The following is a 27,449-nucleotide window of genomic DNA, read 5'->3' on the forward strand; positions in this document are numbered from 1 at the left end:
CTGGCGTCCTCTCCGTTTATAGAGAAGAGAAGAAGAGAGTGAGACTAGAGTAGAGAGAGACACAGTAGTAATTTTGGGGAGCATTAGGAGGAGTACTACTACTTGCTGAAGTGATAGATAGTGTGACTGTATAATGTATATCTGACTTGTGGGGGAGACACTGACAGTGGGGAGCAGTTAGAGTCTGAGAGCAGGACTCAGGAGTACTACATATAACGTACAGTGCACACTTTTGCTGCCAGAGTGCCACACTGCCATTGTGACCACACTGACCACCAGTATAATATATATTGTGATTGTCTGCTTAGGAGTACTACTTGCAAGTTGCTGATAGTGTGACCAGTGACCTGACCACCAGTTTAATAATCACCACCAGTTTAATATATATATATATATATATATATATATATAAAATTGTATATAATATATATATATAATATTGTATACCACCTACCCGTGTTTTTTTTTTTTTCTTTCTTCTTCTTTATACATACTACTATAGTAACTTACTGTAGCAGTCTGCGGTGCTGCTGAGCTGACAGTGTCCAGCAGGTCCGTCATCAGTCATTACATAATAAATATATATACCTGTCCGGCTGCAGTACTAGTGATATTATATATATATATATATATATATATATATATATATATTAATTTCATCTCATTATCATCCAGTCTATATTAGCAGCAGACACAGTACGGTAGTCCACGGCTGTAGCTACCTCTGTGTCGGCAGTCGCTGGTCCATCCATAATTGTATACCACCTACCCGTGTTTTTTTTTATTTTTCTTTCTTCTTCTTTATACATACTACTATAGTAGCTTACTGTAGCAGTCTGCGGTGCTGCTGAGCTGACAGTGTCCAGCAGGTCCGTCATCAGTCATTACATAATAAATATATATACCTGTCCGGCTGCAGTACTAGTGATATTATATATATATATATATATATATATATATATATATATATATATATATATAATTTCATCTCATTATCATCCAGTCTATATTAGCAGCAGACACAGTACGGTAGTCCACGGCTGTAGCTACCTCTGTGTCGGCAGTCGCTGGTCCATCCATAATTGTATACCACCTACCCGTGTTTTTTTTTTTTTCTTTCTTCTTCTTTATACATACTACTATAGTAGCTTACTGTAGCAGTCTGCGGTGCTGCTGAGCTGACAGTGTCCAGCAGGTCCGTCATCAGTCATTACATAATAAATATATATACATGTCCGGCTGCAGTACTAGTGATATTATATATATATATATTAATTTCATCTCATTATCATCCAGTCTATATTAGCAGCAGACACAGTACGGTAGTCCACGGCTGTAGCTACCTCTGTGTCGGCAGTCGCTGGTCCATCCATAATTGTATACCACCTACCCGTGTTTTTTTTTTTTTTCTTTCTTCTTCTTTATACATACTACTATAGTAGCTTACTGTAGCAGTCTGCGGTGCTGCTGAGCTGACAGTGTCCAGCAGGTCCGTCATCAGTCATTACATAATAAATATATATGCCTGTCTGGCTGCAGTACTAGTGATATTATATATATATATATATATATTAATTTCATCTCATTTATCATCCAGTCTATATTAGCAGCAGACACAGTACGGTAGTCCACGGCTGTAGCTACCTCTGTGTCGGCAGTCGCTGGTCCATCCATAATTGTATACCACCTACCCGTGTTTTTTTTTTTTTTCTTTCTTCTTCTTTATACATACTACTATAGTAGCTTACTGTAGCAGTCTGCGGTGCTGCTGAGCTGACAGTGTCCAGCAGGTCCGTCATCAGTCATTACATAATAAATATATATACCTGTCCGGCTGCAGTACTAGTGATATTATATATATATATATATATATATATATATATATATATATTAATTTCATCTCATTATCATCCAGTCTATATTAGCAGCAGACACAGTACGGTAGTCCACGGCTGTAGCTACCTCTGTGTCGGCAGTCGCTGGTCCATCCATAATTGTATACCACCTACCCGTGTTTTTTCTTTTTTTTCTTTCTTCTTCTTTATACATACTACTATAGTAGCTTACTGTAGCAGTCTGCGGTGCTGCTGAGCTGACAGTGTCCAGCAGGTCCGTCATCAGTCATTACATAATAAATATATATACCTGTCCGGCTGCAGTACTAGTGATATTATATATATATATATATATATATATATTAATTTCATCTCATTATCATCCAGTCTATATTAGCAGCAGACACAGTACGGTAGTCCACGGCTGTAGCTACCTCTGTGTCGGCAGTCGCTGGTCCATCCATAATTGTATACCACCTACCCGTGTTTTTTTTTTTCTTTCTTCTTCTTTATACATACTACTATAGTAGCTTACTGTAGCAGTCTGCGGTGCTGCTGAGCTGACAGTGTCCAGCAGGTCCGTCATCAGTCATTACATAATAAATATATATACCTGTACGGCTGCAGTACTAGTGATATTATATATATATATATATATTAATTTCATCTCATTATCATCCAGTCTATATTAGCAGCAGACACAGTACGGTAGTCCACGGCTGTAGCTACCTCTGTGTCGGCAGTCGCTGGTCCATCCATAAGTATACTAGTATCCATCCATCTCCATTGTTTACCTGAGGTGCCTTTTAGTTGTGCCTATTAAAATATGGAGAACAAAAATGTTGAGGTTCCAAAATTAGGGAAAGATCAAGATCCACTTCCACCTCGTGCTGAAGCTGCTGCCACTAGTCATGGCCGAGACGATGAAATGCCAGCAACGTCGTCTGCCAAGGCCGATGCCCAATGTCATAGTACAGAGCATGTAAAATCCAAAACACCAAATATCAGTAAAAAAAGGACTCCAAAATCTAAAATAAAATTGTCGGAGGAGAAGCGTAAACTTGCCAATATGCCATTTACCACACGGAGTGGCAAGGAACGGCTGAGGCCCTGGCCTATGTTCATGGCTAGTGGTTCAGCTTCACATGAGGATGGAAGCACTCAGCCTCTCGCTAGAAAACTGAAAAGACTCAAGCTGGCAAAAGCACCGCAAAGAACTGTGCGTTCTTCGAAATCCCAAATCCACAAGGAGAGTCCAATTGTGTCGGTTGCGATGCCTGACCTTCCCAACACTGGACGTGAAGAGCATGCGCCTTCCACCATTTGCACGCCCCCTGCAAGTGCTGGAAGGAGCACCCGCAGTCCAGTTCCTGATAGTCAGATTGAAGATGTCAGTGTTGAAGTACACCAGGATGAGGAGGATATTGGTGTTGCTGGCGCTGGGGAGGAAATTGACCAGGAGGATTCTGATGGTGAGGTGGTTTGTTTAAGTCAGGCACCCGGGGAGACACCTGTTGTCCGTGGGAGGAATAGGGCCATTGACATGCCTGGTCAAAATACAAAAAAAATCAGCTCTTCGGTGTGGAAGTATTTCACCAGAAATGCGGACAACATTTGTCAAGCCGTGTGTTGCCTTTGTCAAGCTGTAATAAGTAGGGGTAAGGACGTTAACCACCTCGGAACATCCTCCCTTATACGTCACCTGCAGCGCATTCATCATAAGTCAGTGACAAGTTCAAAAACTTTGGGCGACAGCGGAAGCAGTCCACTGACCAGTAAATCCCTTCCTCTTGTAACCAAGCTCACGCAAACCACCCCACCAACTCCCTCAGTGTCAATTTCCTCCTTCCACAGGAATGCCAATAGTCCTGCAGGCCATGTCACTGGCAATTCTGACGAGTCCTCTCCTGCCTGGGATTCCTCCGATGCATCCTTGCGTGTAACGCCTACTGCTGCTGGCGCTGCTGTTGTTGCTGCTGGGAGTCGATGGTCATCCCAGAGGGGAAGTCGTAAGCCCACTTTTACTACTTCCACCAAGCAATTGACTGTCCAACAGTCCTTTGCGAGGAAGATGAAATATCACAGCAGTCATCCTGTTGCAAAGCGGATAACTGAGGCCTTGACAACTATGTTGGTGTTAGACGTGTGTCCGGTATCCGCCGTTAGTTCACAGGGAACTAGACAATTTGTTGAGGTAGTGTGTCCCCGTTACCAAATACCATCTAGGTTCCACTTCTCTAGGCAGGCGATACCGAGAATGTACACGGACGTCAGAAAAAGACTCACCAGTGTCCTAAAAAATGCAGTTGTACCCAATGTCCACTTAACCACGGACATGTGGACAAGTGGAGCAGGGCAGGGTCAGGACTATATGACTGTGACAGCCCACTGGGTAGATGTATGGACGCCTGCCGCAAGAACAGCAGCGGCGGCACCAGTAGCAGCATCTCGCAAACGCCAACTCTTTCCTAGGCAGGCTACGCTTTGTATCACCGGTTTCCAGAATACGCACACAGCTGAAAACCTCATACGGCAACTGAGGAAGATCATCGCGGAATGGCTTACCCCAATTGGACTCTCCTGTGGATTTGTGGCATCGGACAACGCCAGCAATATTGTGTGTGCATTAAATATGGGCAAATTCCAGCACGTCCCATGTTTTGCACATACCTTGAATTTGGTGGTGCAGAATTTTTAAAAAAACGACAGGGGCGTGCAAGAGATGCTGTCGGTGGCCAGAAGAATTGCGGGACACTTTCGGAGGACAGGCACCACGTACAGAAGACTGGAGCACCACCAAAAACGCCTGAACCTGCCCTGCCATCATCTGAAGCAAGAAGTGGTAACGAGGTGGAATTCAACCCTCTATATGCTTCAGAGGTTGGAGGAGCAGCAAAAGGCCATTCAAGCCTATACAATTGAGCACGATATAGGAGGTGGAATGTAACTGTCTCAAGCGCAGTGGAGAATGATTTCAACGTTGTGCAAGGTTCTGCAACCTTTTGAACTTGCCACACGTGAAGTCAGTTCAGACACTGCCAGCCTGAGTCAGGTCATTCCCCTCATCAGGCTTTTGCAGAAGAAGCTGGAGGCATTGAAGGAGGAGCTAAAAGGGAGCGATTCCGCTAGGCATGTGGGACTTGTGGATGGAGCCCTTAATTCGCTTAACAAGGATTCACGGGTGGTCAATCTGTTGAAATCAGAGCACTACATTTTGGCCACCGTGCTCGATCCTAGATTTAAAACCTACCTTGGATCTCTCTTTCCGGCAGACACAAGTCTGCTGGGGTTCAAAGACCTGCTGGTGACAAAATTGTCAAGTCAAGCGGAACGCGACCTGTCAACATCTCCTCCTTCACATTCTCCCGCAACTGGGGGTGCGAGGAAAAGGCTCAGAATTCCGAGCCCACCCGCTGGCGGTGATGCAGGGCAGTCTGGAGCGACTGCTGATGCTGACATCTGGTCCGGACTGAAGGACCTGACAACGATTACGGACATGTCGTCTACTGTCACTGCATATGATTCTCTCCCCATTGAAAGAATGGTGGAGGATTATATGAGTGACCGCATCCAAGTAGGCACGTCAGACAGTCCGTACTTATACTGGCAGGAAAAAGAGGCAATTTGGAGGTCCTTGCACAAACTGGCTTTATTCTACCTAAGTTGCCCTCCCACAAGTGTGTACTCCGAAAGAGTGTTTAGTGCCGCCGCTCACCTTGTCAGCAATCGGCGTACGAGGTTACTTCCAGAAAATGTGGAGAAGATGATGTTCATTAAAATGAATTATAATCAATTCCTCCGTGGAGACATTGACCAGCAGCAATTGCCTCCACAAAGTAGTACACAGGGAGCTGAGATGGTGGATTCCAGTGGGGACGAATTGATAATCTGTGAGGAGCGGGATGTACACGGTGATATATCGGAGGATGATGATGAGGTGGACATCTTGCCTCTGTAGAGCCAGTTTGTGCAAGGAGAGATTAATTGCTTCTTTTTCGGTGGGGGTCCAAACCAACCCGTCATTTCAGTCACAGTCGTGTGGCAGACCCTGTCACTGAAATGATGGGTTGGTTAAAGTGTGCATGTCCTGTTTATACAACATAAGGGTGGGTGGGAGGGCCCAAGGACAATTCCATCTTGCACCTCTTTTTTCTTTCATTTTTCTTTGCGTCATGTGCTGTTTGGGGAGTGTTTTTTGGAAGGGCCATCCTGCGTGCCACTGCAGTGCCACTCCTAGATGGGCCAGGTGTTTGTGTCGGCCACTAGGGTCGCTTATCTTACTCACACAGCTACCTCATTGCGCCTCTTTTTTTCTTCTTTGCGTCATGTGCTGTTTGGGGAGTGTTTTTTGGAAGGGCCATCCTGCATGCCACTGCAGTGCCACTCCTAGATGGGCCAGGTGTTTGTGTCGGCCACTAGGGTCGCTTATCTTACTCACACAGCTACCTCATTGCGCCTCTTTTTTTCTTCTTTGCGTCATGTGCTGTTTGGGGAGTGTTTTTTGGAAGGGCCATCCTGCGTGCCACTGCAGTGCCACTCCTAGATGGGCCAGGTGTTTGTGTCGGCCACTAGGGTCGCTTATCTTACTCACACAGCTACCTCATTGCGCCTCTTTTTTTCTTCTTTGCGTCATGTGCTGTTTGGGGAGTGTTTTTTGGAAGGGCCATCCTGCGTGACACTGCAGTGCCACTCCTAGATGGGCCAGGTGTTTTTGTCGGCCACTAGGGTCGCTTAGCTTAGTCATCCAGCGACCTCGGTGCAAATTTTAGGACTAAAAATAATATTGTGAGGTGTGAGGTGTTCAGAATAGACTGAAAATGAGTGGAAATTATGGTTTTTGAGGTTAATAATACTTTGGGATCAAAATGACCCCCAAATTCTATGATTTAAGCTGTTTTTTAGTGTTTTTTGAAAAAAACACCCGAATCCAAAACACACCCGAATCCGACAAAAAAAATTCGGTGAGGTTTTGCCAAAACGCGGTCGAACCCAAAACACGGCCGCGGAACCGAACCCAAAACCAAAACACAAAACCCGAAAAATTTCAAGTGCACATCTCTAGTTAAGACAGTCCACCCAGCCGGGGTTATAAAGAATGCATGGTGCCAGCGATACCAAGTTGTGGAGGGAGGAGGACACAATGCTCTATTCCTGGACTTCCTTGCCAGTGGCAGATGCACAGCAGTCCATTATTCAAATAGGGGAGCCACAACAACTGCCACCCCTAAACACTGTCAAACATGGCTCCCCTATTTGAATAATGGACTGCTCTGCAACTGCCACTGGCAAGGAAGTATAGCCTTACGGTTCAGGAGATTTTGTGATGATTCAGTGGTATTTGCCTTTTATATATATAGATTTCAGATATAAGTACTTAACCAACCTATTTCCAGCCAGGAGAGGATAGTGTCTCAATTATCAGAGGTTAACCTGTCACTTGAACTAAACATTGCCGGACCTCTCAGAGAGCAATAGGAGGAAAGGAGAGATAGATATTTTGACTCTTAAATGCATTAAACGAAAGCTTGATAGTCAGCAACTGCTTATCTGCTGTGTAAAGGGTACCAACAGTTAAGTGTTGTGCAAATATATTTAGCTTTTTACCTCAAAGGAGGAGCCCTAAGGAGAGCGAGAAGTTAAGCAAGGAGTCTCCTCAGAAAATTAGATGTAATGTGCCCTGTGGTTTGCAAATGCTCTCTACCTTCCTAGGGTCCACAATTAGGCAACCCGTGCATTGCAGGTGCTGGGGCTTGCAATACATGCTGAGACTTGTAGTTCCACGGCAGCCACAAGCTGCAATTATTGTGTATTAGTTAATCAGGTAATCAGATGTCACCGCCTTTCAGCTCCTGTCCCTTCCTCTCCATGTGGCTTTACCTCAGCCCCCCTACTCGTGTCAGTGTCTCCTTTGTGTCACAGTGGATACCATGAAGCCTGACCACACTATGTCAGTACCCCCAACAGCTGCCACTAACCGTGCATGACCCACTTGACTGCCTGCTGTTCCCCTTCCCCGTGTCCCTGTCACTCTTACAGCCCATCCCGGTGCCACTGCTGGCTGCTACCCTCTGCTGCCTAATGGGAATGTGAGTGCTGGCCCCAGGCAAGAGTTGTGAGCAGAATTTCAGCTGGAAACTCCATGTGAAGTGTGCATGTTGTGGAAAATATAAGGATTTTGTTCTATATTATAGAGACATTCATAGCACTGATGTGTCAGAACCTCCAAATATGAGCTACTGAAGATGAGGTCCAAATACCACTCTTGCAAGTGCAGTATATTTGATCCCACATAAGGGCAGGTAAGGGATAGGCTATTAGGCCCTCTAAGTAATAAGGTGGGCAATGCAAATCTTTTCCGCCTAGATGACAATGGAGTCTTTGTGCTATGAGTCTGTGCTGTATGGGACCAGGCTTGAATAACCTTGATAGTGCACTGCAGCACTTATAAATAGATACACAGGATGTACCAAAGCATAGGCATTCATACTGGACAAAAGTAAATTGTAGAGAATTCGTAGCAAAACTAATTTATATAAATCTAATATTATGTAACGGTGCAATTGCTCTGAGGATGATTAAATATTGCATTAACGGTCGTAAATCAGATTATAGAACAACAGAATGTTTGATTACCGCTGACAGGAGACTAGACTCTGAACATTGTCACAGCAGATTCACAAACTAATGACATTAATATGTAAGTAAAGGGAGAATATACCATGTAATTGCATTTTCTTTTTGTCCATCAATATAATAATATAGATGACATATTTTCTCTTACTTTGCATGCAAGCAGCATTTAGAAGTACTAAAGCTTGCTGACTATTCCAGTACACTCCTAAATGTCTTTGGTTTTATGTGGATAATGTTATACAGAAGTATCACAAATGTTGTTCTTACTTTGTGAAAAGCAGGGCAATAGTAATGAGAGATGAAAGTTTTTTATGATTCTACCACACATATCATATGATCCATATATATATACATGCCTGACTATGGGGGTCATTCATACCTGATCACTGCTGTGCATTTTCGCAAAGCGGGCGATCAGGTACTAACAGCGCATGCGTATACACCACAATGTGCAAGCGCGTCAGACAACAAAGGGCATCACCGGCCAGCGACAGGATGGTGCGAAAATTCTAATCGCAACGGGCGTTCGCAAGGTGATTGACAGGAGGAAGCCGTTTGTGGGTGGTAACTGACCATTTACTGGGAGTGTCCGGAAAATCACAGGCGTGCCCAAGCGTTTTAAGAGAGGGTGTCAGCTCCGGCCCCGATCAGCCTGATTCTATTGCACTGGAGGAGTAAATCCTGGGCTGCGCAGAGACTGCACAAAGTGAATTTTAGGAGCTCAGCGTACACATAGGAACACACACTTGCACGTGAATATGCACTCCCCTGGGGGCGGCGACTATCTGAACGCAGGACATCAAAATTCGCAGCCCAGCGATCAGATCTGAATGACCCCCTATGTTGTAACTGTATTGCTAAAGATTTAGGTCAGTCCCAAAGAATTTCGGTGTCACATTTCTGTTATAACTATATGCTTGAGGCACTACTATAGACAAAATAATGTCATCCACCACAGCCTATGTGGCATGGGCCTCATAGCAACATTTAGGGGAGGGCCCGTCGATGCCACTGTGTGCTCCTGGGTCCCCGCTCTGTTTTCAGAGCAAATGTCTCTTTTTAAGAATGCTCAGAATCTCTTTTAAGAATGCCCAGAAAATGCTTTCACTTACCTCTTCTGAGAACACAATGGGAGTTTTAGGTGACCCAGAATTGCAGTGTCCCTGTAGCAGCCCTAGTCAGCCATTCAGAAGAATCTGGGGGCTGCAAAAAAATCTTCGGATGGCTACTTCCAGCTTAAGCTGGGTACACACTTGTCCAATCATCGGCAGATCAGACCGCAGACTAGACTGTTCATGCAATCCTACTGCAGACCTTCTTGCAGATTCTGTATCCAATCCATGTGTAAATGTGGTACCCCCATAAAATCTGTGGAACTACAGGTGCTAGCATGCCTCTGCAGCCAAAAAGGCTGAGATATGCTGCACACAGCTCTTACTACAGAAACTACAGAAATCTGCAGGAATAACAGGGGTTAATGCAGCCAAGGGACAATACATTGTTGCCAGCTACAGGTCTCCTTGCTCTCACCTGATTGGATGTCAAAAGAGCGGGAATCCCAGGCATGGAAGCCAAAGAGGTTAAATATGCCCTGCATCTGGTGGGAGGTGTGCAGTGTCAGCGTGAAGTGTTCTCTGCAGTGTGTCCAGCTGACGGTAGTGTGAGAGGGGTGGGTGTTGCAGAAACCCCAGAGTGCACCCTATTTATTGGAAATGAGCAGAACAGAGTAACAGCAGTGTTGCAAGCTGTAAACCTTCACCAGACAGAAGTTAGCAGAGCCCTGGAGCCAAAGACTTGTTGGCAGTACTGATACATGCTGCATCCATTTGAGAGCAGAGGGAGATATTCATTGAATGTGCAAATAAATTGATAGCATTATCATAACTTCAGGATTACAAGACTGCTAATACAGTTTGTCCATCTCTAAAGCCACATCATATACCTCTATTGTCTGTAGCTGAGTTCAATTGCCTGTAAATCAGAGGGTTGTGGACAGGAACTCACTGTGGAGCTCTGATTTACAGTTATGCATCTGTGCAGTGCAAATGTTTCCTAGGCTGATTGAAGTGTAGTAATCTCCTGCTACAGCTTGCACCACGTAAAGTATTCACTAGCACAGTGGTTTCCAAACTTTTTTGAATCACGGCGCCCTAGAATATCAGAATTTTTTTCACGGCACCCCTAGGCCAAAAATTTCTTATTGAGAAGTTTAGAAAGAAATATTACATTACGTAGATTGCGTTTATATGTCATCCTTAGGGTCAGTTGAGTGGTGAGGGCAGAGGCGTAACAAGGGTAGGGCGAGTAGGGCACGTGTCCTGGGTGCTTTGGCAGGCCCAGGAGAGAGGGGTGCCGCCGCCGGCCAGGGCATCATGCCCCACTTGCCCCTGTCACGCCGAAATGTGAGGGGAGGAGAGCGCAGCGTCTCTCCCTCCCCCCACTGCCGCTGCCAGCACTAGCAGCGCTGCCAGCAGCGCTGCTGTGTCCGGTCTCCGGCGGCGTTAGCCAATCAGAGCTTGCGGACCTGCTCCTGATTGGCTGCCAGTCCGCGAGCTCTGATTGGCTAGCGAACCGGCGCCAGACAGCCACCGGAGACCTGGAGCGGTGAGGGGAAGGAGAGGCGCTGCGCTGCGCTCTCCTCCCCTCACATAGATATCAACAAGTGGTGAGTGACCCGGGGGAGGGCGGCACAGTGAGGCATGTATCTGGCACTGAGTGGGGCATGTAACTGGCACTGAGTGGGGCATGTAATTGGCACAGTGGGGCATGTAATTGGCACAGTGGGGCATGTATCTGGCACAGTGGGGCATGTATCTGGCACTGAGTGGGGCATGTAACTGGCACAGTGGGGCATGTATCTGGCACTGTGGGGCATGTAACTGGCACTGAGTGGGTCATGTAACTGGCACTGAGTGGGGCATGTAACTGGCACTGTGGTGCATGTATCTGGCACTGTGGGGTATGTAACTGGCACTGTGGGGCATGCAACTGGCACTGTGGGGCATGTATCTGGCACTGTGGGGCATGCAACTGGCACTGTGGGGCATGTATCTGGCACTGTGGGGCAATGTATCTGGCACTGTGGGGCAATGTATCCGGCACTGTGGGGCATGTATCCGGCACTGTGGAGCATTGTATCCGGCACTGTGGGGCATTGTATCCGGCACTGTGGGGCAATGTAACTGGCACTGTGGGGCATGTAACTGGCACTGTGGGGCATGTAACTGGCACTGTGGGGCATGTAACTGGCACTGATGGGCAATGTAACTGGCACTGTGGGGCAATGTAACTGGCACTGTGGGGCAATGTATCTGGCACTGTGGGGCATTGTATCCGGCACTGTGGGGCAATGTAACTGGCACTGTGGGGCATGTATCTGGCACTGTGGGGCATGTAACTGGCACTGTGGGGCAATGTAACTGGCACTGTGAGGCATGTATCTGGCACTGTGGGGCATGCAACTGGCACTGTGGGCAATGTAACTGGCACTGTGGGGCATGTATCTGGCACTGTGGGGCATGTAACTGGCACTGTTGGGCAATGTAACTGGCACTGTTGGGCATGTATCTGGCACTGTGGGGCAATGTATAGGGCAATGTATCCGGCACTGTGGGGCATGTATCTGGCACTGTGGGGCATGTAACTGGCACTGTGGGCAATGTAACTGGCACTGTGGGGCATGTATCTGGCACTGTGGGGCATGTAACTGGCACTGTGGGGCAATGTAACCGGCACTGTGGGGCATGTATCCGGCACTGTGGGGCATGTATCCGGCACTGTGGGGCATGTATCCGGCACTGTGGGGCATTGTATCTGGCACTGTGGGACAATGTAACTGGCACTGTGGACCACTTTCAGTGACCACACCCCTTCTGGTGTGTGGCCACACCCCTTCTGGGCGTGGCCACACCCTTCTGGTGTGTGTGGCCACACCCATTTTTTCGCCACGCGCGCACATGCTTCTTTTGGTGTTTTGTTTTGTTTGTTTTTTGTGTGTGTGTGGGGGGGGGGGGGGGCATTTTCCATCTTGCCCTGGGCTCCGAAAACCCTAGTTACGCCTCTGAGTGAGGGACAATATTTGCTTCTGTTTGGCCACATATTTTATGACTGGCAGCCACCAGCACTGGTTTTGCCTATTATATTGACCATGAATAATTTGAATTGGTCCTGGACCACAACCCAGGGCACCCCTGCAAGTGTCCCGAGGCACCCCAGGGAGCCACGGCACACAGTTTAGGAACCTCTGCACTAGCACATCCCTGATCAAAAGAGCACCCTTCAGAGCTGCAACACTGTTCACTGTTACATTGATTCTTGCAACAAACGTGGATTATGGATTATGGGGGTCATTCCGAGTTGTTCGCTCGCAAGCTGCTTTTAGCAGCTTTGCACACGCTAAGCCGCCGCCTACTGGGAGTGAATCTTAGCTTATCAAAATTGCGAACGAAAGATTAGCAGAATTGCGAATAGACACTTCTTAGCAGTTTCTGAGTAGCTCCAGACTTACTCGGCATCTGCGATCAGTTCAGTCAGTTTCGTTCCAGGTTTGACGTCACAAACACACCCAGCGTTCGCCCAGACACTCCTCCGTTTCTCCAGCCACTCCCGCGTTTTTCCCAGAAACGGTAGCGTTTTTTCGCACACACCCATAAAACGGCCAGTTTCCGCCCAGAAACACCCACTTCCTGTCAATCACATTACGATCACCAGAACGAAGAAAAAACCTTGTAATGCCGTGAGTAAAATACCTAACTGCATAGCAAATTTACTTGGCGCAGTCGCACTGCGGACATTGCGCATGCGCATTAGCGACTAATCGCTCCGTTGCGAAAAAAAAAATAACGAGCGAACAACTCGGAATGACCCCCAATATTCTGACGAGCAGTGAAAACTTCTAAATTGCTCTACTATCTAGTGGCTAAAACCAAGCTTAGACCTTTTCTGGGTTTTATATACAGGTATATGCATATATATCCCGATTCAAATTGCTATTGTTGTCTCACCCTGAACTCACATGTTCCAGAACTATATTCCAGGGACATTTGTATGTTGAACTGTCATAGTGATATGGTATATATGGTTCTTGCTAATGTACTGAGATATTGCTGTAATATTAGAAAAGTCATTCATATTATTTGATATGCTGATTGATTGTGACTATTTCTACTGAATGTGATTAATGTTTACATGACAAGTTTTCAAATAGCATTCATCATATTCTACGTTCTATTATTGTATTTATGTTATTTAAATAAAACGCTTCATAGAGGCCTTAAAACGCCATATTCCCGACTGGGCTTGTACTTCTCATCTATATCTCCGAAACCACAGCGAATCTGTAGTGGAGACCATAACCTGACGATTTGGCCGAAGAACTCGGAGATCAGGTCAGTGAATTACCTCCACACCTTTCACTGCACACGGCAGGATATCACATACACACTTTTTCAACAGTCCTCCAATTTGCCTCTGCTAAAATAATCTGCTGAAAGAATATTTTTGGCTAGGGGGGAAGGGGGATTTATTAATCATAATATGGTGGGGTAAGGGAAGGAATATATTAATGACAATTTTGAAGGGTAGGGGGTGATAACTATTATTATTACAATGTGGCTAGGAGATAAGAACATGGAATTTTAATGAATTATTAATTGTTAAAAAAAACAAAAACATAGTGGGGTACCCATAAAGAAAATTAATAACCAGCCCCTGGCCTCTGAGTCTGATCTGGTATTGGACAAGAGGGGGAAAAACCAGCACTGGCCTGAACTATCCGGGGGGGAGGGGGGGGGGGGGGGGGCTATACTGCATGGGGTCCCCCTGCTATCACATTAACCAGTTTCAAACTGGTCAGACCAGGGATTGCATTCCACAAAAGGTAGGAACCACCCAAAAAATGGGGTACCCACCCGAGCTGCAACCAATAATATTGTTGACGTGCTGGTATGTTAATATTGTTTCTTACAGGACCCAGCAAGCCTGCTCCAGCATGCCGGCACTTGTGAAACAAAAAGTGCCAGCATGCCCGGACACTGAGAAGTAAAGAAAACTTTAAAATAAAGACAGAGCACAGAATGTTGCAGGATTGTATTGGATAGCACCTTCACCTGGTGGGCAAAGGCCTTTAGCTCTTTTGAAAGGCTGCAGCCACCAAGTAGGCCCCAATGGGCCTAATTCAGATGTGATTGTTCTTGCGATTGCTGTTGCTATCTTTTGCCGATTGCATTTGCGGCTATATGCTAATATGGGCAGGAGCTAACCTGAGCATAGGGAGGCCCACTGGTGTAGCATCATTTCCGTCCAACAGCATACAACTGCTGATACATCGGTGCCATCGACGAAAATCAGGTCATGTCTGAGATTATGAGTACCTCTGAAGATGCGCTAGATGAGCCGCCCTCCTGGAACACAGAGAGCTATCCAGTAGCAAGTAATATCGCAACTGCTAATTAATGCACGCCCAGAAAGCACCATAACACACCTGCATTTTTCCAACCACACCCTGGTTCCAAATTCTAAACGTAGTCTAATTCCATCGAATTTTAATTGCTGCGCATGCGGACTACAGCTCAGACGCATGCGCAGCAAGAAAACATTGACCGATTTGTGCACAATAGCCGCTTTGCGACCCAATAGGCGTAAAGCATTACTACTTTGGCAGCATTTTATTCCTGTAATAATAAATTTCCACTTAAAAATGTAATAACAATTACATTAAGAGTCACACCAATATAATATACCTTACCTTTCAGTGGTGCCTTGAAGTGAAAGTAATAGCATAAGAAAAACTAGATATTCTGCTCTTGCACACACCATACTGTCCAGAGGCGTTTCTGCAGATACTAGATCCTCTTTATTCTTCACAACTGAACCATAGGGCTTTGATCAGCATAAGATTTGAAGGGTAGAGCAAAAATGATTGCAGTTTGGTCGGCACAGGAGAGAGATAGGCTGCTCCCTGAAGCAAGAGCTATGAAATACAGAAGAATAATTGCTGTGCACATATTACTTAAAGATCAAAAAGAAAGCACAGATAAAAACCTATCTACATCTTTTGTCCCATGCAATTTTTTAATGACTGCAGCTATGACTTATTACAGAGCTATAAGTATTAAATGTAATGTTACAGCAATGAAGGATTTGTTTAGCTTGGAAAACACTTAAAGGGAAATGTACCATAGTCCTCCCAGGACAGTTTTTGATTTATATAATTTAACCAATGTACAGCAGTGACGTGGGGAAAGGCAGGTGAGGCCTGAGCCTTTCCTGTCATACTAACATGTAAACCAGAGGTTTGACTTTATAAAGTATATGAAAAATACAAATAATATATAAGAAATATCTTCTTTGCATTATTATAATCAAAACTCTGGAGCAAAAGTCTATGGTGGTCATTCTGAGTTGTTCGCTCGTTGACGTTTTTCGCAATGCAGCGATTAGGTGGAAAATGCGCATGCGCATGGTATGCAGCGTGCATGCGCTAAGTTATTTAACACAAAATTTAGTAGATTTGCTGGTGTTCGTGCGACGCTTTTCAGTCGCACTGCAGATCGGTGAGTGATTGACAGGAAAGGGGCGTTTCTGGGAGGTAACTGAGCGTTTTCCGGGAGTGTGCTAAAAAACGCAGGCGTGCCAGGTAAAAACGCAGGAGTGGCTGGAGAAACGGGGGAGTGGCTGGCCGAACGCAGGGCGTGTTTTTGTGACGTCAAACCAGGAACTAAACGGACTGAGGTGATCACAGTCTAGGAGTAGGTCTGGAGCTACTCTGAAACTGCAGGAAATTATTTAGTAGCAGTTCTGCTAATCTTTCGTTCGCTATTCTGCTAAGCTAAGATACACTCCCAGAGGGCGGCGGCCTAGCGTTTGCAATGCTGCTAAAAGCAGCTAGCGAGCGATCAACTCGGAATGAGGGCGTATGGTAGGTGAGCCTGCCTTTTTGCACATCTCTGATAAAAACTCACCAAATTTCCTGCAGTATATACTGCTGCACTTTTGTACCCTTGGGCTCATAGATTATGTGTAAATCTGGTTCTGGTACTAGCCACTGCCTCCTGAGACATTTACCTCACCGCAATATTAATTAAGACACACAGAGCCGGCCTTAGGCATAGGCAAACTAGGCAAATGCCTAGGGCATTTGGTATGCTTAGGGGCACCAGCAGCTTCTGCTGATTAAAATGATATGCAGCATGCCTATATTCTGTGTGTGACTGCGGCTGTATCTGCATACGAAATGCTACGTTGCAGTGTATTCCTGGAAATCACGGTAATGTAGCATTTCGTATGCAGATACAGCCACAGTCGCACACAGAATATAGGCATGCCACATATCATTTTAATCAGCAGAAGCTGCTTGTGCATCCTAGCCACATAGTAATGCAAATAATATGATGCATTTTCATAAACAAAAGGCACCCGACGTTAGCAGAGCTGCCAGCTGACTCATGCCAGGCATCTCCTGCAAAACTAGCGGCGGTGCTAGGGGGCACCAGTCAAAATCTTGCCTAGGGCATCATATTGGTTAGGGCCGGCTCTGAAGACACATGACCCTACAGTTTCATAAAATACAGAAACCATACCATAAAATAGATGTTTAGATTTGCAGAAGAACCATGAACATAATAAGGAATTATGAATCTATAAGGAATCAGGAAGCTATTTTGGATCATCAGTTCCAAAAATGATTCATCCTGCCCATGAGGTACTAGGCAAGGCATTTATCCTAGACACACTACATAACATTGTACTGGATGGAATAGTCACTGCCTGGAAGAGATAGCACAAAATGGGTTGAGATAAAAACATATGAGGCGTGTGTGGTGGACCCTGGTGCAAAAATATGCTTTAGCTCCCACTTCCTGCCACATAGTAATGCTGGATTTCCCTATAAAGCAAAACAAAATAATGTATCTTGCCCCAATAGGACAGCAGCAACCAGAAAGTGCTACTTATTGAGTGTGAGATCCAATAAAAGATATTGAAGCTAACAGTATATATTTAATTGTGTGTTTACATAATTTACATGGCAGTGCTTTACACATTCACAGTAACATCAAGGCTGTAGGATGCATGTCTTCCAGTGCTGACATTGGATCTATTTCTTTCTTCTACTACTGCGCTTGGTCTGCAGGTTGGCTCCCACTGAAATCTCCCTTACCCAGTGGTTCTCAAACCCTCAGCACCCCACACAGTTCACGTTTCCATGTTACCTAACTGGGCACAAGTGCAGGGCTGTCTTCAGGGGGAAGGGGGGGGGGGGGGGTTGCTGTGCTGTTGGGGGCCTAGTTTTTAAAAGTGCCATCATGTCTGCCACTGCAGTGCCACTCTTAGATGGACCAGGTGTTTGTGTCGCACAATTGTGTCGCTTAGCTTAGTCATCCAGCTACCTCGGTGCAACCTTTTGGCCTAAAAACAATATATTGAGGTGGGAGGTGTTCAGAATCGACTGGAAATGAGTGGAAATGAATCTTAATGAGGTTAACAATATCGTAGGATCAAAATTACCCCCAAATTCTGTGATTTTAGCTGTTTTTGTGTTTTTTTCAATAATCATCCAGATCCAAACCAAAACCCGAAAGGGTGGTTTTGGCAGAACCAATCCAGATCCAAAACACGAGCAGGGATCGAGATCCAAAACACAAAACACGAAAAGTGCCCGCCGCACATCTCTAGTTTATACATATATTAGCATGACATATTATTATTAGCAATTGAGCCACAGAATTCTTCACTATTTTCCCATGGCATTTGTGTACTTTTCACATAGAATGTTCCATTCAGTAAACAGAATACATAATCTGTTCTACAAAAACACTTTCTGGTTGTTATACTACATGTATTAAGCGATACAATTCTCTCTCTCATTATTCTAATTGTTGCACGATGGCCATGAGGTATTAACCTGAATATCTGCTGTGTCTTATATTCCGTTCCAGAAGTCATGCAAAGCTTTCTGACTGGAGACATCTGTAGAGATGGTTAATAATTATGCAATGAGTGATGGGTGGGAGTAGACTGCCATTGTTTCCTTGCCTATCCAGCAATCATCCAGCACATGGGCCAAATGGTGGTATTAAGCCTATTATTTGCTAAGCCCGAGGGTTGGCACGGTGTGTCTAATTATATTAGGAAGAGTAGAGGGCCTTTGTGCACTATTGACGGTATTAGCATATACCACTTGAAGAACAAATCACTGCAATAAGTATTCTGCTTAATAGTCTTTGTTGTAGACTTCAGCAGATGCTAAATGGAACAGATTATCCTATTTGATGCCAGAGGCCAACATGGAGATCAACTGGTTTCAGGTTTGCTGGCAGAAAAGGGCTTCACAGTAATGTCAAACCGAGTTAATGTGGAACATAGTAAATCCCCTAATGAATGTATTTAATCCCCCTCTTGATCTATTCATAGTACACATCACCACCAAAACATCATTGTATCTGAAGGAAAGGACTGGAAGATCATGAGCTTTGTGGAACATGGCGACACGCTCGGTGGTGGCCTGCGGCTAATAGTGTCATGTACAATTATGTGAATGGAAAAGCTGTGCCAGTCTAAGAGGAAACAAATGGTGGCTTCTGAAATGTTTTTCTAGTAAATCCTAAATTTCTAATTTCTGGGTCAGATTATCAATTTAAATATGCAACAGCTTTGATTGGTTTGTATAATATTTCTGTATTCATCATTTTAGTGTTTGTTGAAATTGCAGATTTAATATATGTGATGCTCTCATACAGTGCTATTCCTCACAGCTCACAGGGAACATTGGGGGTCATTCCGAGTTGTTCGCTCTGTAATTTTCTTCGCATCGCAGCGATTTTCCGCTAACTGCGCATGCGCAATGTTCGCACTGCGACTGCGCCAAATAAATTTGCTATGCTGTTAGGAATTTTACTCACGGCATTACGAGGTTTTTTCTTCATTCTGGTGATCGTAATGTGATTGACAGGAAGTGGGTGTTTCTGGGCGGAAACTGGCCGTTTTATGGGAGTGTGTGAAAAAACGCTACCGTTTCTGGGAAAAACGCGGGAGTGGCTGGAGAAACGGAGGAGTGTCTGGGCGAACGCTGGGTGTGTTTGTGACGTCAAACCAGGAACGACAAGCACTGAACTGATCGCACTGGAAGAGTAAGTCTCGAGCTACTCAGAAACTGCACAGAGAAGTCTTTTCGCAAATTTGAGAACCTTTCGTTCGCAATTTTGATAAGCTAAGATTCACTCCCTGTAGGCGGCAGCTTAGCGTGTGCAATGCTGCTAAAAGCAGCTTGCGAGCGAACAACTCGGAATGAGGGCCATTATATCACTAGAGAGAGTGAGTATGTGTCCTGTGGGTCTCTATGCACACTTTCACTGGGGGCTCATGTTTTAGACATACTTGGTCACAATAATTAAAGTCCATTATCTCAATAGTTACACTGCAAATATAATGATCCAGTACTGTTGAACAGTTGCAACGTAATAAATTACATAAGCAATGGTTTGTTCACATATTAGTGATGTCTATGCATAAAGAATACGCTTCATGTATTTAATTGATACAGTTTGCACTAGGGGTATACATAGGGGTCTGAACGGGATCAGTACGTAATCCCGCTGGACGGTATCCCGGCAGTCGAAATACCGACGCCGGAATCCTGACCACACAATCCTGACAGGGGTGGCGAGCGGAATGCAGACCCTTGCGGGCTTGCTTCACTCGCCACGCTGCGGGCACGGTGCCTCGCTACGCTCAGCACACTATTATCTTCTCCCTCCTCTATGGGTGTCGTGGACACCCACGGAGGGAGACTATGTCGGGATTGTGCCGGTCAGGATTCCGGCGTCGGTATTTCGACCGCCGGGATTCCGTCCGGTGGGATGTTGACCACATCCCGTCTGAACACCCCTGGCAAAGTAAGGGTCTTGTGCCCCATCTCTCTAATAATCTCCCTTTCCTATGTTTTCTATATCAAGCATCAGTGCAGCTTGATTTTCAGCTGCGTCACAGTGGCGGGTGACAGGGAACAAAATTTTGTAAGACGGACTGCCCGAGACATATAGTGTGAGGAGAACACTGTATATATGTGTGTGTGATACAGACTTCCGGGCCCTTGTATATCCTGTTTGTCAGTGTAATACATGAAAAAGAAATATTATATATATATATATATATATATATATATATATATACTCGCATACACACACACACACACACACACACACACACACACACACACACACACACACACACACACGCATTGATGTACATGTAAAACACTGATAGACACAGATAAAAGAAAGGGGCCAGAAATCTGTATCTGTATATATAGAGCACCAGGTTCAGGATCAGCAGGGACTTTCCATTGGACATTAGTGTGCTCACCACATTCTCACACCCACCCCTCCCATGCAACTAGGACATTTATAATTTTATCAAAATAATATTGTCCCAGTTTTCCTCCTTCCATTGGTTAACTGCAAATGTGTTCTTACCATGTGCTTTTTTCTTCTTACAGCTTATTTCCGCCCCACTGTGTGCTATTCCTGTGATGTGTACCTCCACTGATTGCACACCCTGCCAGCAGCAATCTACGTAGCGCACCCCAGATGGTGGCCTCAGGGCCTAATTCAGACTGATCGCTGTTGTGCGAATTCGCAAGGCAGCCGATTATCGATTGACTACACATGCGTACAGATCGTAGTGCACACGCGCAAGGCTGGACTGCAAAGAAATCCAGCGTCTTTTTTTAATGCTAGGCGTACGCAAGTTGATTGACAGGAAGCGGGCGTTTGGGGATGGTAACTGGCCGTAGGCGTGCCCAAGAGTTTTCAGGGATGGTGTGTGACATCAGCTCTAACCCAGATCAGCCTGTTTTTATCGCACTGTAGGAGTAGGTCCTGGGCTACACACAGACTGCACAGACTAGAAAAAACTAGAGATGAGCGCCTGAAATTTTTCGGGTTTTGTGTTTTGGTTTTGGGTTCGGTTCCGCGGCCGTGTTTTGGGATCGAACGCGTTTTGGCAAAACCTCACCGAATTATTTTTGTCGGATTCGGGTGTGTTTTGGATTCGGGTGTTTTTTTCCAAAAACACTAAAAAACAGCTTAAATCATAGAATTTGGGGGTCATTTTGATCCCAAAGTATTATTAACCTCAAAAACCATAATTTACACTCATTTTCAGTCTATTCTGAATACCTCACACCTCACAATATTATTTTTAGTCCTAAAATTTGCACCGAGGTCGCTGTGTGAGTAAGATAAGCGACCCTAGTGGCCGACACAAACACCGGGCCCATCTAGGAGTGGCACTGCAGTGTCACGCAGGATGTCCCTTCCAAAAAACCCTCCCCAAACAGCACATGACGCAAAGAAAAAAAGAGGCGCAATGAGGTAGCTGTGTGAGTAAGATTAGCGACCCTAGTGGCCGACACAAACACCGGGCCCATCTAGGAGTGGCACTGCAGTGTCACGCAGGATGGCCCTTCCAAAAAACCCTCCCCAAACAGCACATGACGCAAAGAAAAAAAGAGGCGCAATGAGGTAGCTGACTGTGTGAGTAAGATTAGCGACCCTAGTGGCCGACACAAACACCGGGCCCATCTAGGAGTGGCACTGCAGTGTCACGCAGGATGGCCCTTCCAAAAAACCCTCCCCAAACAGCACATGACGCAAAGAAAAAAAGAGGCGCAATGAGGTAGCTGACTGTGTGAGTAAGATTAGCGACCCTAGTGGCCGACACAAACACCGGGCCCATCTAGGAGTGGCACTGCAGTGTCACGCAGGATGTCCCTTCCAAAAAACCCTCCCCAAACAGCACATGACGCAAAGAAAAAAAGAGGCGCAATGAGGTAGCTGTGTGAGTAAGATTAGCGACCCTAGTGGCCGACACAAACACCGGGCCCATCTAGGAGTGGCACTGCAGTGTCACGCAGGATGTCCCTTCCAAAAAACCCTCCCCAAACAGCACATGACGCAAAGAAAAAAAGAGGCGCAATGAGGTAGCTGACTGTGTGAGTAAGATTAGCGACCCTAGTGGCCGACACAAACACCGGGCCCATTTAGGAGTGGCACTGCAGTGTCACGCAGGATGTCCCTTCCAAAAAACCCTCCCCAATCAGCACATGATGCAAAGAAAAAGAAAAGAAAAAAGAGGTGCAAGATGGAATTATCCTTGGGCCCTCCCACCCACCCTTATGTTGTATAAACAAAACAGGACATGCACACTTTAACCAACCCATCATTTCAGTGACAGGGTCTGCCACACGACTGTGACTGATATGACGGGTTGGTTTGGACCCCCCCCAAAAAAGAAGCAATTAATCTCTCCTTGCACAAACTGGCTCTACAGAGGCAAGATGTCCACCTCATCTTCACCCTCCGATATATCACCGTGTACATCCCCCTCCTCACAGATTATCAATTCGTCCCCACTGGAATCCACCATCTCAGCTCCCTGTGTACTTTGTGGAGGCAATTGCTGCTGGTCAATGTCTCCGCGGAGGAATTGATTATAATTCATTTTAATGAACATCATCTTCTCCACATTTTCTGGATGTAACCTCGTACGCCGATTGCTGACAAGGTGAGCGGCGGCACTAAACACTCTTTCGGAGTACACACTTGTGAGAGGGCAACTTAGGTAGAATAAAGCCAGTTTGTGCAAGGGCCTCCAAATTGCCTCTTTTTCCTGCCAGTATAAGTACGGACTGTGTGACGTGCCTACTTGGATGCGGTCACTCATATAATCCTCCACCATTCTATCAATGTTGAGAGAATCATATGCAGTGACAGTAGACGACATGTCCGTAATCGTTGTCAGGTCCTTCAGTCCGGACCAGATGTCAGCATCAGCAGTCGCTCCAGACTGCCCTGCATCACCGCCAGCGGGTGGGCTCGGAATTCTGAGCCTTTTCCTCGCACCCCCAGTTGCGGGAGAATGTGAAGGAGGAGATGTTGACAGGTCGCGTTCCGCTTGACTTGACAATTTTGTCACCAGCAGGTCTTTCAACCCCAGCAGACCTGTGTCTGCCGGAAAGAGAGATCCAAGGTAGGCTTTAAATCTAGGATCGAGCACGGTGGCCAAAATGTAGTGCTCTGATTTCAACAGATTGACCACCCGTGAATCCTTGTTAAGCGAATTAAGGGCTGCGTCCACAAGTCCCACATGCCTAGCGGAATCGCTCCCTTTTAGCTCCTTCTTCAATGCCTCCAGCTTCTTCTGCAAAAGCCTGATGAGGGGAATGACCTGACTCAGGCTGGCAGTGTCTGAACTGACTTCACGTGTGGCAAGTTCAAAGGGCATCAGAACCTTGCACAACGTTGAAATCATTCTCCACTGCACTTGAGACAGGTGCATTCCATCTCCTATATCGTGCTCAATTGTATAGGCTTGAATGGCCTTTTGCTGCTCCTCCAACCTCTGAAGCATATAGAGGGTTGAATTCCACCTCGTTACCACTTCTTGCTTCAGATGATGGCAGGGCAGGTTCAGTAGTTTTTGGTGGTGCTCCAGTCTTCTGTACGTGGTGCCTGTACGCCGAAAGTGTCCCGCAATTTTTCTGGCCACCGACAGCATCTCTTGCACGCCCCTGTCGTTTTTTAAAAAATTCTGCACCACCAAATTCAAGGTATGTGCAAAACATGGGACGTGCTGGAATTTGCCCATATTTAATGCACACACAATATTGCTGGCGTTGTCCGATGCCACAAATCCACAGGAGAGTCCAATTGGGGTAAGCCATTCCGCGATGATCTTCCTCAGTTGCCGTAAGAGGTTTTCAGCTGTGTGCGTATTCTGGAAAGCGGTGATACAAAGCGTAGCCTGCCTAGGAAAGAGTTGGCGTTTGCGAGATGCTGCTACTGGTGCCGCCGCTGCTGTTCTTGCGGCGGGAGTCCATACATCTACCCAGTGGGCTGTCACAGTCATATAGTCCTGACCCTGCCCTGCTCCACTTGTCCACATGTCCGTGGTTAAGTGGACATTGGGTACAACTGCATTTTTTAGGAGACTGGTGAGTCTTTTTCTGACGTCCGTGTACATTCTCGGTATCGCCTGCCTAGAGAAGTGGAACCTAGATGGTATTTGGTAACGGGGGCACACTGCCTCAATAAATTGTCTAGTTCCCTGTGAACTAACGGCGGATACCGGACGCACGTCTAACACCAACATAGTTGTCAAGGACTCAGTTATCCGCTTTGCAGTAGGATGACTGCTGTGATATTTCATCTTCCTCGCAAAGGACTGTTGAACAGTCAATTGCTTACTGGAAGTAGTACAAGTGGGCTTACGACTTCCCCTCTGGGATGACCATCGACTCCCAGCGGCAACAACAGCAGCGCCAGCAGCAGTAGGCGTTACACGCAAGGATGCATCGGAGGAATCCCAGGCAGGAGAGGACTCGTCAGACTTGCCAGTGACATGGCCTGCAGGACTATTGGCATTCCTGGGGAAGGAGGAAATTGACACTGAGGGAGTTGGTGGGGTGGTTTGCGTGAGCTTGGTTACAAGAGGAAGGGATTTACTGGTCAGTGGACTGCTTCCGCTGTCACCCAAAGTTTTTGAACTTGTCACTGACTTATTATGAATGCGCTGCAGGTGACGTATAAGGGAGGATGTTCCGAGGTGGTTAACGTCCTTACCCCTACTTATTACAGCTTGACAAAGGGAACACACGGCTTGACACCTGTTGTCCGCATTTCTGGTGAAATACCTCCACACCGAAGAGCTGATTTTTTTGGTATTTTCACCTGGCATGTCAACGGCCATATTCCTCCCACGGACAACAGGTGTCTCCCCGGGTGCCTGACTTAAACAAACCACCTCACCATCAGAATCCTCCTGGTCAATTTCCTCCCCAGCGCCAGCAACACCCATATCCTCCTCATCCTGGTGTACTTCAACACTGACATCTTCAATCTGACTATCAGGAACTGGACTGCGGGTGCTCCTTCCAGCACTTGCAGGGGGCGTGCAAATGGTGGAAGGCGCATGCTCTTCACGTCCAGTGTTGGGAAGGTCAGGCATCGCAACCGACACAATTGGACTCTCCTTGTGGATTTGGGATTTCAAAGAACGCACAGTTCTTTGCGGTGCTTTTGCCAGCTTGAGTCTTTTCAGTTTTCTAGCGAGAGGCTGAGTGCTTCCATCCTCATGTGAAGCTGAACCACTAGCCATGAACATAGGCCAGGGCCTCAGCCGTTCCTTGCCACTCCGTGTGGTAAATGGCATATTGGCAAGTTTACGCTTCTCCTCCGACAATTTTATTTTAGGTTTTGGAGTCCTTTTTTTACTGATTTTTGGTTTTGACATGCTCTGTACTATGCCATTGGGCATCGGCCTTGGCAGACGACGTTGCTGGCATTTCATCGTCTCGGCCATGACTAGTGGCAGCAGCTTCAGCACGAGGTGGAAGTGGATCTTGATCTTTCCCTAATTTTGGAACCTCAACATTTTTGTTCTCCATATTTTAATAGGCACAACTAAAAGGCACCTCAGGTAAACAATGCAGATGGATGGATTGGATACTAGTATACAATTATGGACGGGCTGCCGAGTGCCGACACAGAGGTAGCCACAGCCGTGAACTACCGCACTGTACTGTGTCTGCTGCTAATATATAGACTGGTTGATAAAGAGATAGTATACTCGTAACTAGTATGTATGTATAAAGAAAGAAAAAAAAACCACGGTTAGGTCACTGGTATATACAATTATGGACGGGCTGCCGAGTGCCGACACAGAGGTAGCCACAGCCGTGAACTACCGCACTGTACTGTGTCTGCTGCTAATATATAGACTGGTTGATAAAGAGATAGTATACTCGTAACTAGTATGTATGTATAAAGAAAGAAAAAAAAACCACGGTTAGGTCACTGGTATATACAATTATGGACGGGCTGCCGAGTGCCGACACAGAGGTAGCCACAGCCGTGAACTACCGCACTGTACTGTGTCTGCTGCTAATATATAGACTGGTTGATAAAGAGATAGTATACTCGTAACTAGTATGTATGTATAAAGAAAGAAAAAAAAACCACGGTTAGGTCACTGGTATATACAATTATGGACGGGCTGCGGAGTGCCGACACAGAGGTAGCCACAGCCGTGAACTACCGCACTGTACTGTGTCTGCTGCTAATATATAGACTGGTTGATAAAGAGATAGTATACTCGTAACTAGTATGTATGTATAAAGAAAGAAAAAAAAACCACGGTTAGGTGGTATATACAATTATGGACGGGCTGCCGAGTGCCGACACAGAGGTAGCCACAGCCGTGAACTACCGCACTGTACTGTGTCTGCTGCTAATATATAGACTGGTTGATAAAGAGATAGTATACTCGTAACTAGTATGTATGTATAAAGAAAGAAAAAAAAACCACGGTTAGGTCACTGGTATATACAATTATGGACGGGCTGCCGAGTGCCGACACAGAGGTAGCCACAGCCGTGAACTACCGCACTGTACACTGGTTGATAAAGAGATAGTAGTATACTCGTAACAACTAGTATGACGACGGTATAAAGAATGAAAAAAAAACCACGGTTAGGTGGTATATAATACAATTATGGTTGGACGGACTGCCTGCCGAGTGCCGACACAGAGGTAGCCACAGCCGTGAACTACCGCACTGTACACTGGTTGATAAAGAGATAGTAGTATACTCGTAACAACTAGTATGACGACGGTATAAAGAATGAAAAAAAAAACCACGGTTAGGTGGTATATAATACAATTATGGTTGGACGGACTGCCTGCCGAGTGCCGACACAGAGGTAGCCACAGCCGTGAACTACCGCACTGTACACTGGTTGATAAAGAGATAGTAGTATACTCGTAACAACTAGTATGACGACGGTATAAAGAACGAAAGAAAAACCACGGTTAGGTGGTATATATTATAATACAATTATGGATGGACGGACTGCCTGCCGAGTTCCGACACAGAGGTAGCCACAGCCGTGAACTACCGCACTGTACACTGGTTGATAAAGAGATA

General features: G+C 45.9%; 1 long non-coding RNA gene across 1 annotated transcript in view; it reads left to right on the forward strand.

Moving 5' to 3' along the window:
• The window catches only part of LOC135055720 (uncharacterized), a 114,070-nt gene extending 94,838 nt beyond the window's left edge, over nucleotides 1-19,232 (forward strand). Inside the window, exon 3 of the long non-coding RNA XR_010243796.1 lies at nucleotides 18,879-19,232. This is a non-coding gene — a long non-coding RNA (uncharacterized LOC135055720). The remainder of the gene's footprint in view (nucleotides 1-18,878) is intronic.
• Nucleotides 19,233-27,449: the final 8,217 nt, after the last annotated feature.

The sequence above is a fragment of the Pseudophryne corroboree genome, chromosome 3, assembly GCF_028390025.1.
Source record: "Pseudophryne corroboree isolate aPseCor3 chromosome 3, aPseCor3.hap2, whole genome shotgun sequence".
In the NCBI taxonomy this organism is placed as follows: domain Eukaryota; kingdom Metazoa; phylum Chordata; class Amphibia; order Anura; family Myobatrachidae; genus Pseudophryne; species Pseudophryne corroboree.